We start from the raw sequence: 16,498 nt of genomic DNA on the forward strand, positions 1-16,498 counted from the left end.
TTACAATTTATTAAGTGGCAAGGTCCTAAGCTGTTTAGGGCTTTACACATCAAAGGCAGCACCTTCAATTGAGCTCTGTGATGAAAAGGCAGCCAGTGCAAGTATTTCAGGACCTGTGTTGTCTAATATGGCTGTATGAGATTATATAACACCTTTGCAGCTGCCTTTTGTACTTGTTCCACTCTATGAACCATCTTCAAGGACAACCCCTCGTAAAATTCATTACAATAGTCTAGCTGGGAAATTACAAGGATATGGATTTCTGTGGCCAGGCTATACCTGTCCAGGAGTGACTGCCTTTGATCTGCAGCTGAAATAGGCATTCCAGGCCACTGTAGCCACCTGGGCATTCACTGACAATTAGAATGAAGAAATACCCTCAGTCTACACATCTACTCCTTTGTGTGGAATGCATCCAGAATAGCCTGCTCCCAATAACTGCAAATCTACAACACGTTTTTGTGCTGGAATTCAGTGTCAGTTTATTGGCTCTCATTCAATCCACTGCTTCTAGGTATCAATTAAGTACCTGTACAGCTTCACCTGATTTCAATAGAAAAGGAAGAGAGCGCTGGGGATGCCTCACTCCAAATCCCCTTATAAACTCCCTGAAAGGTTTCATATAGAGGTTAAATATCATAGGGAACAAAATGGATACCTGCAGGGCCCCATGGCACAACTTCCAAGGAACTGAGGAGAGGTCCTCTACTGTTATTTTCTGGAACTAGTCCGATGGCTAGGAACTGTAGGGTGCTGCAAGAACTCTGTAGTGTCGTGCCTTTAACTCCCAATCCACAAAGTCATTCTAGAAAGATACTACAGGTTATGTTATCTAAAGCTGCTGAGAGAGCAAGAAAAATTAGCATAGTCTTAGTCCCCATGTCCTCCTAATACAAGTCATCAATCAGGGTGACAAAAACTATATTCAGGAAGCTGGGTAGAAATGGTTCAAGATATAACCTTCCAAAGCTAAGCATTCTTAGTGGATGTACGATGGTAACATCTGCCTTCATGCTGATCAGTACGTGGAGATTGACCTTTTTATAAAACACATACATGGCTCCTGAATAGGATCACTGGCTGTCATCTTGACTATACTTCTCAGAGGCACAGATAGCATGTCACTTGGACAATGATGGTATAAAAGGAATTTGATGAAAGCATGTATGAACCAGGCTTCTATACCTCTTATTGTATATATATAAAAAGATTTTAATAAAGATTTTAAGGATTGTCTGTTGGAGTGTGATGGTTATTGAACACAATTAGCAGCAAGAATAAACAGTTGTGAATAATACCTATGTGTTGCTGGTATGCACACATTTAAACGAGAGAGAAAATTAATTATTAATCCTTCTAGTTAACAAGGATTTAGTGGGTGGGGATATAATTGCTTGAAATAGATATTATTATTGGAAATGTGTGTCCATCACGCTAAATGTTTAAAAACTAGAAATAATGCAGTTCAGCAGAATTAAACTGAGAAGCTATGCTTTATGAGTGTATACACTTTCCTTAGTTAGCCTGAGTTTTGGAAGAGACATTTCCCACACTCACTTGATATGCTCAGTTTCAGAAACTACAAAGGAAGGTGTTGCCATGTGTCAGGACTGGTCGTTGTCCTCTTCAGATCACCACACAAACGCTTCTTGTTCTTTTATAACTTTTTATTGTGTATTAACAAAATAATCTTATAAACAGTTCTTAACTATTATTCCTCAGAGTCACTTCTTTCAGATACCTTCTGAGCTCTGCTTCTCTGTGACCAGCCACCCTCAAAATGGTGAAGGCGCCTTTCCCTTCGTTTTCCCGCTCTTTTTTCTAACCTCCTGGCTAGAGCTGGCTTGTATCTCCCCTCCTCCGAATCTGAGCTAGAACTTAACCCTTGCCTTTCCTGTGAACAGCCGGTCCCTCCCTGTTGTTCCTCTTGCTCTCTTCTATTAGATTCACTGCTCTCCTTCCCCCCTTGGGGAATGCTTTCTCCCTCTGATAAACTGAAAACTTCTAACTCTTCCCTGACACCATGTTTCACGGGAGCCTGATTGTGGGCTAAAATAAGAACATTTCCCCTAGAATGCTTCCTAAGAATATTCTGTATTAACCTGGTGTCAAGTAAAAAGCAGGGAATGATAGCCTATCCTTATTTCCCAGAAACTATGTACAGTGGTACCTCGCAAGACGAATGCCTCGCAAGACAAAAAACTCGCTAGACGAAAGGTTTTTCCGTTTGCGATTTGCCTCGCAAGACGAATTTCCCTATGGGCTTGCTTCGCAAGACGAAAACGTCTCGCGACTTTGTTAAACCGTTAAAACCGTGCTTCGCAAGACGAAAAATTCGCTAGACGGCAAAACTTGCGGAACGAATTAATTTCGTCTTGCGAGGCACCACTGTAGTTAAAAACTCTTAAGTCACATTTGTACTGGTACATTCATATTTTGTAAACAAACTGCAGCAAGTCTGGCTCCTGGCAGCACATGTAGCTCAGCTAATTTTTATTGAATATTTTTCCAGATTTATGCTGGCCAACTACTTACTTCAAATTGAATATCTGAGTAGTGTTTCCAGCTTTGTCAGTTTAGAAGTTTGTTGATTTTTTAGTGGTTCTACATAATAATCTTTTAAAATTGACATTTTATGTGCACTGTTGTGTGATTGAACAAGTAAGGTAACTGTTACAAGCTTCTTCCCAGATTGTCTGAGACACTGGAATGTGATACGTGGCATTTGGAGCTGAAGCCAGTTGTTCACTTACTGCAAAACTTTCCCATATGTTTCTTGTTAGCAGCTTTGTTCTGAAACCTAGAGTCTTCCCAGAAACAAATAGAAAGCAGATTCTTAAGTTTTACTGAACACAAAAAGTATTCGCAGTCTCTTTCCACTGAGTAACCATATTTCTTAAGAGTGTATACAATAATAGTTTTAAAAGAGAAGAGATTAAAAACTCTTATTGTATTATATGCTTCTTTTGCACTTGCATTTTTCTGGTGATTTTTATTAGCTAGGAAAATAATACTCAACAATTTGTTTAAAAACTGAACAGCAGCTATCAATGTTTGGATTAATTAGAAAAGCAGGAGGAAATCAAAGAACAATTTCTCATATTTCTTACATTTATTACAGGTTTACCATGCAATCTTATAAATTTCTACTCCAAAGTAAATCCCATTGTATTCAATAGGACACTGCATGGTATTGTATTCTTTATTGCTTCTATCTACTGCCCAATTAAACATGTTCTCTGGACAATTCACAAATTTAAAATGATACCAATACAATCACAACTAAAAACAATACAGAAAAACTATAGAAGCACAAAAGTCAGTATGAAACCATCATAAGCAACATCAGAGCAATAAAACAATGAAAACCAGCAGTAAAATTAACATTTGATATGAGAGCAACTACTGAAAATGTCCTTTCCTAACTGCCTCAACTCATTAGGAAGAGGAACTATGAGAATGGCCTGTAGTGAAGATTTTTAAGGTCTGGGGAGGTATGTATGGAAGGAGCCAATTCTTCTGGTATTCTGTCTCCAAGGCATTTAGGGTTTTAATGGTTAATAACAGTATTTGAATTGGGCCTAGAAATAGATTGGAAACCAGTGCAGATAACCAAGCACTGACATCATATGCTGATATCTACCAGTTCCTATTAATAATCTTGTCTTTCGGGGTGGGGGGCGCGTGTAACTGAAATTTCTTTTCCAGAGCATTTTCAAAGGCAGCCCACAGATTACTCATTGTAGTAATCCACCTGGGAGGTTACTAGAGCACCAATAACTTTGCAGCACTAGTTTATTTATCTACCAAACCTGATAAAAGGCACTCTCTGTCACCATGGCTGCCGTGCTGCAAGTGAAAAAGCTAAAAGCTAAGAGAACCACCAAACTACAAACCTGCTCTTTCAGGGAAGTGTAGGCCCATTCAAAACTATTTAATTTGAGAACCATTTAATGAGCAGTTGAATTACCCATGAACAGTACCTTCGTCTTCTCTAGATTTAAGTTTGACGCATCTCAGCCACACCCCAGATTACTTTTCTCTGCTTTTGTGTAGACATTGAATAGTAGGGGGAAAGCTGTAATATTCCAGCACCACCTTCATGAAATGTAGTAGAAGTGGAACCACTGTAATGAAATACCATCCAGTCCTCTGTTCCAGATAGCCTGTCTAGAAGAATACCATAGTTGGTGGTACTAAAAGCCTTTGAGGGTCCAAGAGAATCATCAGGGTTGCACTACTTCTGTCATCCTACAGGGTGACCAAGACAGCTTCTGTTCCAAAACCAGACCTAATGCCCAACTGAAATAGATCTAGAAAATCAATTTCAAGCAAGAGAGCATATAATAGGTGAAACTATTAGGGTGCAGATCTCTTCCTGCTGAACAGTAGTTCACTGTTTGCATCACTTGTAACTTTTGCAACCTCACCTCATTTAGTTAGATCAGCCAATGGTAGCGGCAGGTGTTTTTTTAGCGTTTATCTCTTGTTAGATAGAGTGGCAAAGGAGCTTATTCAAGTGGTGTTAGGCAACATTTATAACTAAATATAGTACACTATTCTGTGTCATAATGAGATATTATGAAATCAACAACAAATGTTTCTGGTTGCATATTTTCCAGCAGTAGCATGATAATGTCCCTAAAAATCTGGCATGCTATATACTGTGCTACTGCTTATCTTCTCCAATAAATAGCTAATTTACTTGTGAAAAAATATAAACCGGCAAATGATGTTGTTGTTCAAGTTAGGCTTGTGTTCTAAATACATTTCAGCAGTATCCTTCAGTGGTATGCAGCAACATCCTTTGTGTACTAGCATGTGATTTTTGGTTTACGATGGTAGAAATGTTAGATGTGTATCTTTTTCATACTTCTCATGTTGGCCAGATCCTTCCTGATCTCTACCCATACTTTGAAAACCTCAAAGAAATTGCTGGTTCTGGGTATGGTTTGTTTTACTCCTCTTCGAAGAATAAGAAGGTCCTTGGCTCATTTTCTCCATTCTTATTGTGGGAGGATGAGCTGTGCTTTTCATTTTGACCTATATTAGAAGTTTTATCATTTTGTATACAATTTACAGTGCATTCATAAGTTCTCAATAAAAATTACTTGCAGAGTTTCTCTTGGCATAATAAGTAATCGTTCCATAGGTTGATTCTTTGTGGGTGGTAGAAATCCCGCCAATAACCCTAGTTTACAGTAAACGAAATATGGCATTTCACTCTAAAATTATTTTACATTAGTCAGGAATAGGTAGATTTATCACTAAACCAAGAGAAGATAGCCAAAAAGAAAAATATAAGTCCTTGATGGTGCTGAAAATAACTGCAGCAGACTAGTGGAGATATTCCCTGGCCTTCTCCTATGTTGAAGAAATAATGTTGGCATTTTTTTCTTTCATCTTACAACAAATGCATTGTGATTCAGAGAAGGACAGCTTCTCTTTCTATATCTTCATTTGGGTTTTCTTTTGTGGGGAAGAGCACAAACCCAGATATACATTGTCTTCCCTAATCATCTAATCTGCGCGTGGCTAAACAAGAAGCCAGGACAGCTAGCGGGATTGCAGTGCCACGATCCCGCTGGCTGTCCTGGCTTATGGGATAGCTGTGTGCAGCCTCTCCCAGGCTGGAGAGGCTGTGCACAGCTAAGCAAGAAGCCAGGACAGCCAGCAGGATCACAGTGCCACGATCCCGCTGGCTGTCCTGGCTTATGGGATAGCCGCGCGCAGCCTCTCCTGGGCAAGGGGAGCCTTCATCCCCTGCCTGGGAAAGGCTGTGCACGGCTAAGACTCCCCCAAGAGCCACGCCCCCTTTAAAGAGCGTGCGAAGAGTGCTCCTTGGGGGAAAGCCCCAAAGAGCCGCGTACACGCTCCACGCGGCTCTTTAAAGGGAGTGCTGATCAGAGCCTCCCGCCTGCATTCGCTCCATAAGACGCACACACATTTCCCCTTACTTTTTAGAAGGGGGAAAGTACGTCTTATAGAGCAAAAAATATGGTATGTGTCAGGTGTTGAGACAATGTCTTAGCTTGTGCCTATCTATGTTTCTTAGAGCTCTGCTTTGAACTCCTGAACTGTGTAATGTGTAACCTGATGTACGTTTAAGCCATTTAGTGATTTTTGGAATAAAGTTGTCAGGAATAATTGAGCCAGGGTCTTCACACTGTGCCCATGAGTGGGAGCCAGGTCAGTTGGTTCAGGATGAGCTTGCTTGTTTATTGGCAGGTATGAGCTGATGGGAGTGTGTTGCATGAGTCCTTCTAGAACTGCACTGTCTTCCGGTTATTTCTGAGGCTCATTCGAAGCAAACCCCGCTGTCTCCAGTGGGATTTGCTCCCTAGTAAATGTGTTTAGGTACTGGATTAACTATGGATAAAGCACATTTCTGTAGAAATTACTTACTCATCAATCTTTAGCTAATGCTATATGGAATAATATAATTTATTATTCATTTAAAATGAAGCTGTAGGATACACAGAAGGAGAGCTACTTCATGTGGACCAGGATCCTCTCAATAGTGTGAAAGTTTATTCTAATACAATGGTACCTCTGGTTATGTACTTAATTCGTTCTGGAGGTCCATTCTTAACCTGAAACTGTTCTTAACCTGAAGCACCACTTTAGCTAATGGGGCCTCCCGCTGCTGCCGCGCTGCCGGAGCACGATTTCTGTTCTCATCCTGAAGCAAGGTTCTTAACCTGAGGTACTATTTCTGGGTTAGCGGAGTCTGTAACTTGAAGCATATGTAACCTGAAGCGTATGTAACCCGAGGTACCACTGTATATCAAACTGCTTTGTAAAAGTATCCTTCATTTTTCAGAAACTTGTTTATTTGCATTCCATTCCCCCCCCCCTTTTTTTTATAAGTCCTTGATATAGTGGGATTAGACTGCCATCCTATGGTCTGACTGAGTTTTCTATTTTTACAGTAAGCAGAAGAGAAAAGAAGATAAAAATACATCATAATTCATACCTGAGGGACTAGTTAAATTGTAATTTAACTTACGTTTATTAAATGTGAAAAAGTAATAAAATACATTAAATACATTAAAATAATTCAGAGATAAAAGCATATTAATTAAACATTTATACTGATTAGTGCATAAGTATTAAGGATCAGTTTTTGACTTAAACAAATTCTGAATGCATTTTATATGACAATACAGTACAAATATCTTACAGTAATATATTTCATGGCCCTTGGGAGCAAAAGTATAGATTGTCAGGAATGATACCAATAAAAGTTGAGTAGCCATATGTACTTTACCATTGTTATATTCCTGAAAGATTAATCGCTACATGTTTTTCATTACTCTTTAGACATACGTGTGAGCATCTCTGGATTTCAGAATGGACCTGATAAACTATGTTGACATAGCACCTCCATAGTGCTAAAGGGATAGGGCCAAACTCAGTTATAGAACCCATGCTTTGTATGGAGAACTGTCCAAATTTAAACGCTGGGCTTGAAAAAATTTATATGAAACACCGGAGAGTTGCCGTTGCTCAATGTAGACTTGGATTGTAAAGCTTTGTGGCTCAGCAGGCCAGATCTTTATCCCTTTGCTCGCCCCCCCCCCGCCTTTGTGGGCCAACTTTGATGGGTGGGCAGCACCTGTCAATCATCAATGATACCAGGTAATTGACACCAGTCAGAGTTGACCTGTGAAGTTGGGAAGAGATAATTTAAAGGGCTTGCTCAACCCTGTGTGCAGTGCTTCACAAACACCCAACAGTCAGTTGGTTGTTGAGGTTTCGGAAAGTAGTGTGCAAAGTACTTTGCAAGTTCTGTGTTCAACACTTCTAAGCACCTGACAATCAGCTGGTTGTTGGTGCTTGGAAAGTGTTGCACAAGGGGCTTTGTAGGCACTGCTAATTGGCAGTGCTTGCAAAGCCTCTTTCTGCCAAACCCAACCTGACATGTATAGCATAGGTGTAGGAGAGGTGGGCAGGGATTGCCTGAAACAGCCTTATGGGCTCCCCTCCTGGATTCCAGTGGGATTGGACTGACTTTTTGCCACAATTTTGGGGGGAAAGGTTGAAGAGGATACAAGGGAAGGTCCTAGTGGAGGGGATTCCTCTCCATCCTATCTCCTTGCCTGTTTCCCTGCCCATTACTCAGACGTGTGGGCTCTATTCTGTCTCTGGAGTCAACAGGGTCTGACTTGGACACTCTGCTTATGAGATCAACTTGTCTCCAGAGCTACCCGAGTCCACCTCTGGTTCAGTCCCTAAAGAGGAATCACCCATCTGATCTGATCTGGAGAAATTGCTGGTGCCTCCTCCATCACCTAGGTCACGGAGACGCCAGCTCAGACATAAGTAGATAGGTCAGGCCCAACCTTCCTGAAGCAGTGTCCATTTGCTTGCCTAGTCTAAGAAACAGGCCCACTTGCTCCCTAAGTTGTACCACCCCATTTCCATATAATGGGATATCAGGGGGCATGTCACTTGCTGGATCTGCATCTTAGCTTGCCTAGCCCATAGCTGTCAACTTTTCCCTTTTCTTGCAAGGAATCCTATTAGGAATAAGGGAATTTCCCTTTAAAAAAGGGAAACGTTGACAGCTGTGGCTTAGCCATGTGTTGTACATTTGAACTTTACTTTGCTTATGTACTGTACCAATTTAAGTATTAAAGGTTCTGATAGAAATCATAATCTTGGTTCATGTTCTTCATCCAGGGCAAGTTTCCCACAGTATCAGAAGTTATTGCTAAGCCAATGAGATATTATATATGAACCACAGGTATATCTGAGGTTTGTTTGAGCTGGAGGTGTCAGGAGGACACCAGTCTATTGCAGGTGCAAGAGGCTTGTGGACAAGGGACAAAAGTACCAGGTTCTCTCCAGGGAAGGATGGGAAAGACTCTGAAACCTTGGATAACTGCTGCAAGTCAGCGTAGACAATGATGAGGTAGATGGAGCATTTCCATGCACTCTGGCTTCCATCATGGTGTTCTGTTGCACCAGAAGCAGTTTTGTCATGCTGGCCACATGACCCAGAAAGCTGTCTGTGGACAAATGCCGGCTCCCTCAGCCTGAAAGTGAGATGAGCGCCGCTTTTACCTTTTTTACCTAGGTGGAACAATGATCTGATTTGATATAAGACAGCTTGCTGTGCCTCTGTAGGTTACATCTGTAGTTGTCAGATTCATATGGTGAACATTTTTCTCATGTTCAGAATGTTGTGAATGTAATTAAAGAAGCAAATGATTCTATGAAATATTTGCATAGTTCTTTAAGAGATACAGAGCCACTGTTTGATTAGATGCATTACTACGTTTGTGAAGAAAAGCCTTGTACCCACTGTCAGACCCCACTCCCTGTGTTCTACTATACTAAAGGAGGAACATTGTAGAAACTAATGGTGTACAGAAAAACCAATCACCTTCACCATTTGCTTTTTGGAATTGAGAAATAGCTCTGTTAAGGTTGCACACCAAAAAAAGGTTGCCTACTGTTTTGTATTTCTGCCTCTGCCAATCTGAGGCACCAGGGTACAAAGTACTACTTGTGCAAATGGATGTGCCAGTAACTAGGTGAATGACAGACTGAAAGGCTGCTTTGAGGCAGTACATGGCACTGCTTCTAATTTTTTAGTGCATTACAGTTATTTACTTAACAGGAACAATCAGTTCTCCATTATTCTGAAAACTGACAGCAGGAATAGATTCAGAAAAATGAACCAAACAGTCTGTTGACATTCTGTTAACTGAGTCACAGCAATGTTAGGAAGTGGCCATTAAGATCTATATACATATAGATGTTTGGTTTATTTCTGGTTTTCTTTACTGTAAGTCCATAATTAGGTCTAAAAGTTTAGGAATTGTGCCTTTGCTTATTATTCTACAGTTAGGTGGTGCTGTTACACTAAAGAACTAAACTAGAAAAGAGTAGCCTTTATTTTTGTGATGGTTTTTTACAACATTTGTGGATCAAATAAGTGCACCTCACATCTCTGAAGGATGTCTTCCTATCCTGTGTTCACCCAAAATAGAAACAAACAACAACAACAAAAATTGAACATAAAAGCCTTCACCTCGAATATATTACTAGATTATGGGAAAAAAATAACATATATGATGTGATGTGTAAGTGGTTGCCCCACATGCAGACATTCTGGGACATCAAAACAGAGAAAGGGGTTGGGGATTCCACAGTAAAGGTACACTCTGGCTATTAGGTTGACAGAATAGAGAAGCAGGCAAGTGTAAGCCTGCACTTGCTGCATCAAGACAGAAGAGCAATAGCACTTGGTTACTGGTTTCTTTTGATTCAGTGGTCCTTAGGTGCATATTCTCCAACTCAATTTCTTCACATCAAAGGATCCCTTAAATTAGGGATGGAGAACATTTTTCAACTTGAGAACTGCACATCCTCATGGACAACCTTCCTACATGCTATAAAGGCTATTTCTTGGCAGGGTCAGAGACAAAAAGTGTGTAGGGCTAGAGCAAGAAGTGAACAGAGCAATGAATGTGGACTCTTACCTTTGTGCAGCAGGCTACATTGCAGCCATGCAAAAACTAGAGTCTTCTACTCACCCACCTACACCTCTATCCTCCATCTACGAAAGAAACAGGCATTATCACAGTTCAAGGACACATTCTAGCCAGCCAAAAGCACTTGAGTAGGACTCAGAGCAGGGCCTTGAAGGGAGAATCCTGAGAGGTTACTTTTAAGCCCCAGGCCTAAGGTTTCCCATCCTTGAAGTGGGTGATCCTGCAGTTCAAACAGTTGTGGAGGTGACTAGCCTTGGAGGAAGCCTCCCTGACATGCCTCTTCTGAGCCTAGTTCCCCACCCCACACTAAAATATCCTTACAAACTGTAAGGAGGAAAACTGCCCCATTCCAGTTTAAGGGATTGTGGGTGTGGGACATGGAGTTATTGGCCTTGGAAAACCTGTACCCTAAGGTATTATCTGAGCACAATTCTTCTCTCTCCCCCCCCCCCCCCAGTTCTTTTAAAGCATACTGGAAAATGTGTTTCCATGTGTATATTTCCTTAGTTGGACCAGATGACAGAGTACAAGTGGAAGTGAAGAGGGAGGGGCAAAAATCATTGTCCCTCTTTGGTGATGAGATACCACAAAAAATAGTTTTGTTTTCTGGGTCCACATTGTATATAATGACATTGATATATTCCTCTTATACCTTTTATGCTGATGTGTAATTGTTTTGTCTAGAATAACTAGCAGAGTCATTAATGATACAAAATTCTGTCCTGAATTGTTTATAATAAGTATGGGTGATATTAAGTAGAAGTCATAGTTTCCCAAGTTTAGTGCAGACATACTACTTACCAATATGACCACAGTTAGGAGATGGGTGCCCCACCCATGCGCACATGGCTATTCTTGTGCAGGCACTCTCCCTCCATTACAGTTTTGGAGATAAATATGGTTGTCATTAATTTTGCACAAGCAATTTCAGTAACAGTAGTTACTGAACACAATGTTCAAACCTACTTGTAGTCATAGTTGCAAACTGTGGTTTTATGCTATTGTAAAAAACAAACACCAAACCCTGAGCATTCTTTGTTCCTTCTGCATTCCAATAACATTCAGCATGTGCCAACTTAGACCCAGTTGTAATTTTTTGTCTCATTCTGGTGTACCTGAAAAATCCATTTTAAATTCCCTTCTCTTGCACTCCTGCCTAGAGTTGCCTGTATGGCTTGCCTTCCCTGTCATGGAGCACAATATAGCTTCTTCTTGCCTTTACATCCACCACTCTATTCTCATGTGCAAGTTATCTCTTGGTGGTTTAGTGGTAAGCCTATATGGCAGTCCTGGAAGTACTATGATAACATTTTGTTTTCATATATAAATCAGAAGCAGGAAACTAGTCACAAAGCAGTGTGATCATGGCATTAAGGGTAGGCTGAGGGAATTATTTTAAAAGCTGGATTTATTCTTATCATTTACTTCATAATACATTGGCATGCTGCAACTACTCTAACTCACTGGTAAGGACACTAGTTCAGCAAAGGACAAGAGCACAGCAACTGAAGAAAGTGTTTGCTGTAACATTACTCAGATGCTTGGTATCAGAACAAATTTATGTACATTGTAATTGTTTAATTAAATTCTTACAACATTCCTGAGTTTCCTGCAAAATAAAGATCTGTAGGAATTCTGTGCACGCAGGAATTCAGCTAACTGTAAAACATCTTAAAAGTTACCATATAAAAATAAGCGCAGAGAGATATCCGTATCAGCTACTGTTTCATGGAAATTTTTGGTTCTCCAGGCTATGTTGGGGTAATTAGAATCCTGCAGTATGTTGTACATAATCATTGAAATTTGGCTTAATCTGTAATCAAACAACAGATGTCTTCAAGACCAACCAGCTATGGTGCAAGCTTTTGTGGACTATAATCCAAATCTTCAGATGCATCAACTGTAGTCTTCAGTTGGCATGCACATAGGGTCCACACAGGAGTAGCAGAGTTGGAAGGGACCCCAAGGGTCATCTAGTCCTATCCCCTCAATGCAGGCATCTCAGCTAAAGCATCCATGACTCAGATAGCCATCCAACCTCTGCTTAAAAGCCACAAAGGAAGTAGAGTCCACCACCTCTCATGGGAGTCTGTTCCACTGCTAAACAGCTCTTACTGTCAGAAAGTTTTTCCTGATGTTTCATCAGAAGCTCCTTTCTTGTAACTTGAAGCCATTGGTTTGAATCCTACTCTCCAGAACAGGAGAAAACAAGTCTGTTCTCTCTTCCATGTAACAGCCCTTGGGACATTTGAAAATGGCTATCATATCTCCTCTCAGTCTCCCCTTTTCTAAACTAAACATACCCAGCTTCTTCAACCATTCCTCATAAGGCTTGATTTTTCAGACCCTTGATCATCTTGGTTGCAGCTGTTTGATATCTCTTTTAAGTTGCATGGTCCATCCAAATGGAGCCCACAGTTTTTGAACAGTAAATACAAAATGCAAAAAGTGGAAGTAAATCCAGATAAACTTTCATGTATTTGATTGTGTTGCTGCCATTATTTTATGTTGTAAACCTCCCTGTGATCTTTGGATGAAGGATGGTCTATAAATTTAATAATAATTAGTACCAATCACAGAAAAAATTGTAGTATTTTGAAATACTTCTAGTGAATTGCTAGGACACATTTGGAAATCTAAGAAACTGTCACAGGCACGACTCTATACCTATTTCAAAGAGGGAAAACTCATGATGCTGAAACTAGCAAAACACATAGCAAAAACAAAGAAAATACAGGCAACACAAACAGACTCACACCTCAAAACAGGCAAAGAATGACTCCTGAAAACAAAGCAGTCAACATGCACACATACTTTGTTGCAGAACCAGACAGCAAAAACATCTACAAGTTTGAACTGGACACTTCAGAGAGAAAGACGGAGTTTGATTCCGCCTCTGGAACCTACACCCTGTACTTGATCATTGGGGATGCTACTTTGGAAAACCCAATCCTCTGGAATGTGGCTGATGTTGTCATCAAGTTCCCAGAAGAAGATGCTCCAGCCACAGTACAGTCAAAGAGTCTTTTCACTCCCAAGCCAGAGATACAGCACCTGTTCAGAGAACCTGAGAAGAGGCCTCCCACCGTGGTGTCCAACACATTCACAGCCATGATACTCTCCCCACTGCTTTTGCTCTTTATTCTGTGGATAAAGATCGGAGCCAACATTTCCAACTTCAGATTTGCTCCAAGCACCATTATCTTTCACCTGGGTCATGCAACAATGTTGGGGCTCATGTACGTGTACTGGACTCAACTCAACATGTTTCAGACCCTGAAGTATCTGGCTATCCTGGGAAGCCTCACTTTCCTAGCAGGCAACAGAATGTTGGCTCATAAAGCAGTTAAAAGGATTGCTGCAGAACAGAGCATTAGGTTGGCAAAGTATAGAACGCTGCGGTAAAAGGGGGTTGTGCTAGTGACCAGCTCTTCCTAGAAGTAAGGGTCCTTGGATGTTGCCTGTTGCCCAGCCATACTAGCTGCTTCCATTTCATGCTTGTCAGCCGCCTCTCCCTGAGCCAACATAACCTCACCTGAAACCTCTTTCCACCCACCTTGTATGCCTTTGAACCTGGCAAGGGGCACATTTTTTAAAATTAAGGTTCAAGTTATCATCTCACCATTCAGATTCCTCCTTGATACTTTGGTTATGTTCCAAGCCTGCGTAAATGTCTTAATGACCATCTTACACAAGCATCCTTGCTTAGTAAGGCTCTTTACCAATTTTTTACAAGTTTTAATTTCAACCTCTGCTTGTTAATTAATCAGTTAAAAATTAAATACTTGCTCAAAATAAAAAAAACAAAAAACATGCACACATACAAACCAACTAAGCAAAACAAAAGCAGCCAACACTGGCCAAAGAATAGCCAACACACACACAACCTCCAAAAAGCAGGTAAAACAGTTCACTCCCAAACAACCAAACAAAAATGTGGGCAAAACAATAAATCCAAAACAAGTGAGAAGAACATACATTTATGGCAGATTCCCTTTTCATTTTTGTTTCTGAAGAGCTTTGGAGAAAGGCTATTCCACCCTCTTTCTTTCCCTTCTTCATTCCCTATGAAGAATTTCCCTGAGCCTTGTGGGGCTCAGAGGCATTCTGGGGAATGGAAAGCAAGATGATGGGACAGGTAGCAGCCTATACTACTCCTAAGCTACCCAGCTATTGTTCAAGGTAAAAAGGAAATAAAACAAAAACAAGGAAAACACACATGAAATCAGGAGTGACAAAAGGTCTGGCAGCTGGCAAATCTCCTTTCTTGTAACTCGAAGCCATTGCCTTGATTCCTACCCTCCAGAGCAGGAGAAAACAAGCATGCTCCCTCTTCCATGTGACAGCCCTTAAAATATTTGGAGACGGCTATCATATCTCCTCTCAGTTTCCTCTTTTCCAGACCAAACATGCCCAGTTGCTTCAAGTGTTTCTTATAAGGCTTAGTTTCCAGACCAGGCATAGGCAAACTCGGCCCTCCAGATGTTTTGGGGCTACAACTCCCATCATCCCTGACCACTGGTCCTGTTAGCTAGGGATCATGGGAGTTGTAGTCCCAAAACGTCTGCAGGGCCGAGTTTGCCTATGCCTGTTCCAGACCCTTGATCATCTTGGTTGCCCTCCTCTGCACACATTTCATCTTGTCAACATCCTTATTAAATTGTGGTGCCCAGAATTGGACACAGTATTCCAAGTGTGGTCTGACCAAGGCAGAATAGAGTGGTACTATTACTTCCCTTGATCTGGACCTTATACTTCTGTTGATGCAGCCTAGAATAGCATTAGGGTTTTTTTGCTGCTGTGTCACACTGTTGACTCATGTTAAGGTTGTGGTCCACTAAGACCCCTAGATGGTCTTCACATGTACTGCTAGTAAGCCAGGTGTCCCCCATCCTATATTTGTGCATCTTATTCTTCCTGCCTAAGTGCAGAACTGTACATTTGTCCCTATTGAAATTCTGTTTTTTTAGCTTGCGCCCAGTTCTCCAATCTGTTAAGATCATTTTGAATTCTGGTTCTGTCTTCTGTGGCATTAGCTACCCTTCCCAGTTTGGTGTCATTGGCAAATTTGATGAGCATCCCCTCAATTCCTTCATCCAAGTCATTTATAAAGACGCTGACCAACAATGGGCCCAGGACAGAATCCTGCGGCACCCCACTTGTCTCTTTTTTCCAGGATGGTGAGGAATCATTAATGAGTACTCTTGGGTTCAGTCAGTCAAGCTACAAATCCACCTAACTGTTACCTCATTCAACCCACATTTTGCCACTTTCCTTACAAGGATATCATGGGGGACTTACTGAAATCAAGATACACTTTGTCCACAGCATTTCTGTGATCCACCAAGTTTGTAATTCCATAAAAAAAAAAGAAATCAGATTTGTTTGGCATGACTTATTTTTGAGAAACCCATTCTGGGTCTTAGTAATTACAGCATCATTTTCTAGATGCTCACAGATCAACTGTTGAATTTTCTGTTCAAGGACCTTCTCTGGTATCCATGTCAAGCTCACTGGTCAGTAGTTACCTGGGTCTTCTCCCCCCCCCCCTTTGAAGATGAGGACAACATTTGCCCACCTCCAGTCTGTAGGGACCTCACCTGTTCTCCTTGTCAATGAGACTGATAGGAAGGGCCATATATTTAAATTATTGTAAAGGGAGTAACAACACCATGAGTGCAAGGAGGCAAACCACACACAGGATTTGCTACATAAAGTGAAGGAGGTGCACAGAAAGGAAAGTTTTTCCCCACATGTCCCACAGCAGCATATCATAAAAATTGCTCTTGGAAGAAATATTGGTAATAGGCCAAAAGCCTAGATATAAGTATTAATATGAATGAATTGTACAATAGATTTAAGTTAATCAAGGCTATTGATTTCAGTGGCTTTATTCTAACTTAGTTGGATACAGTCTACAGTAAATAAATAAGATTATGAGAAATCAGTAAAATTTCAAAATCTAATATAGGAATCTTAGACATTCATACTAG

General features: G+C 40.8%; 1 protein-coding gene and 1 pseudogene across 4 annotated transcripts in view; both read left to right on the plus strand.

Annotated features, from left to right (window-relative positions):
• The window catches only part of CENPP (centromere protein P), a 165,201-nt gene that overhangs the window by 50,155 nt on the left and 98,548 nt on the right, over positions 1 to 16,498 (plus strand). The window lies entirely within an intron of this gene.
• LOC308579701 (dolichyl-diphosphooligosaccharide--protein glycosyltransferase subunit 2 pseudogene) lies at positions 13,281 to 14,061 on the plus strand (annotated as a pseudogene). The gene has a single exon. The product of its transcript is annotated as a dolichyl-diphosphooligosaccharide--protein glycosyltransferase subunit 2 pseudogene (transcript).

This window comes from Podarcis bocagei (assembly GCF_964188305.1).
Source record: "Podarcis bocagei genome assembly, chromosome: 2".
Taxonomy (NCBI): Eukaryota; Metazoa; Chordata; class Lepidosauria; order Squamata; family Lacertidae; genus Podarcis; species Podarcis bocagei.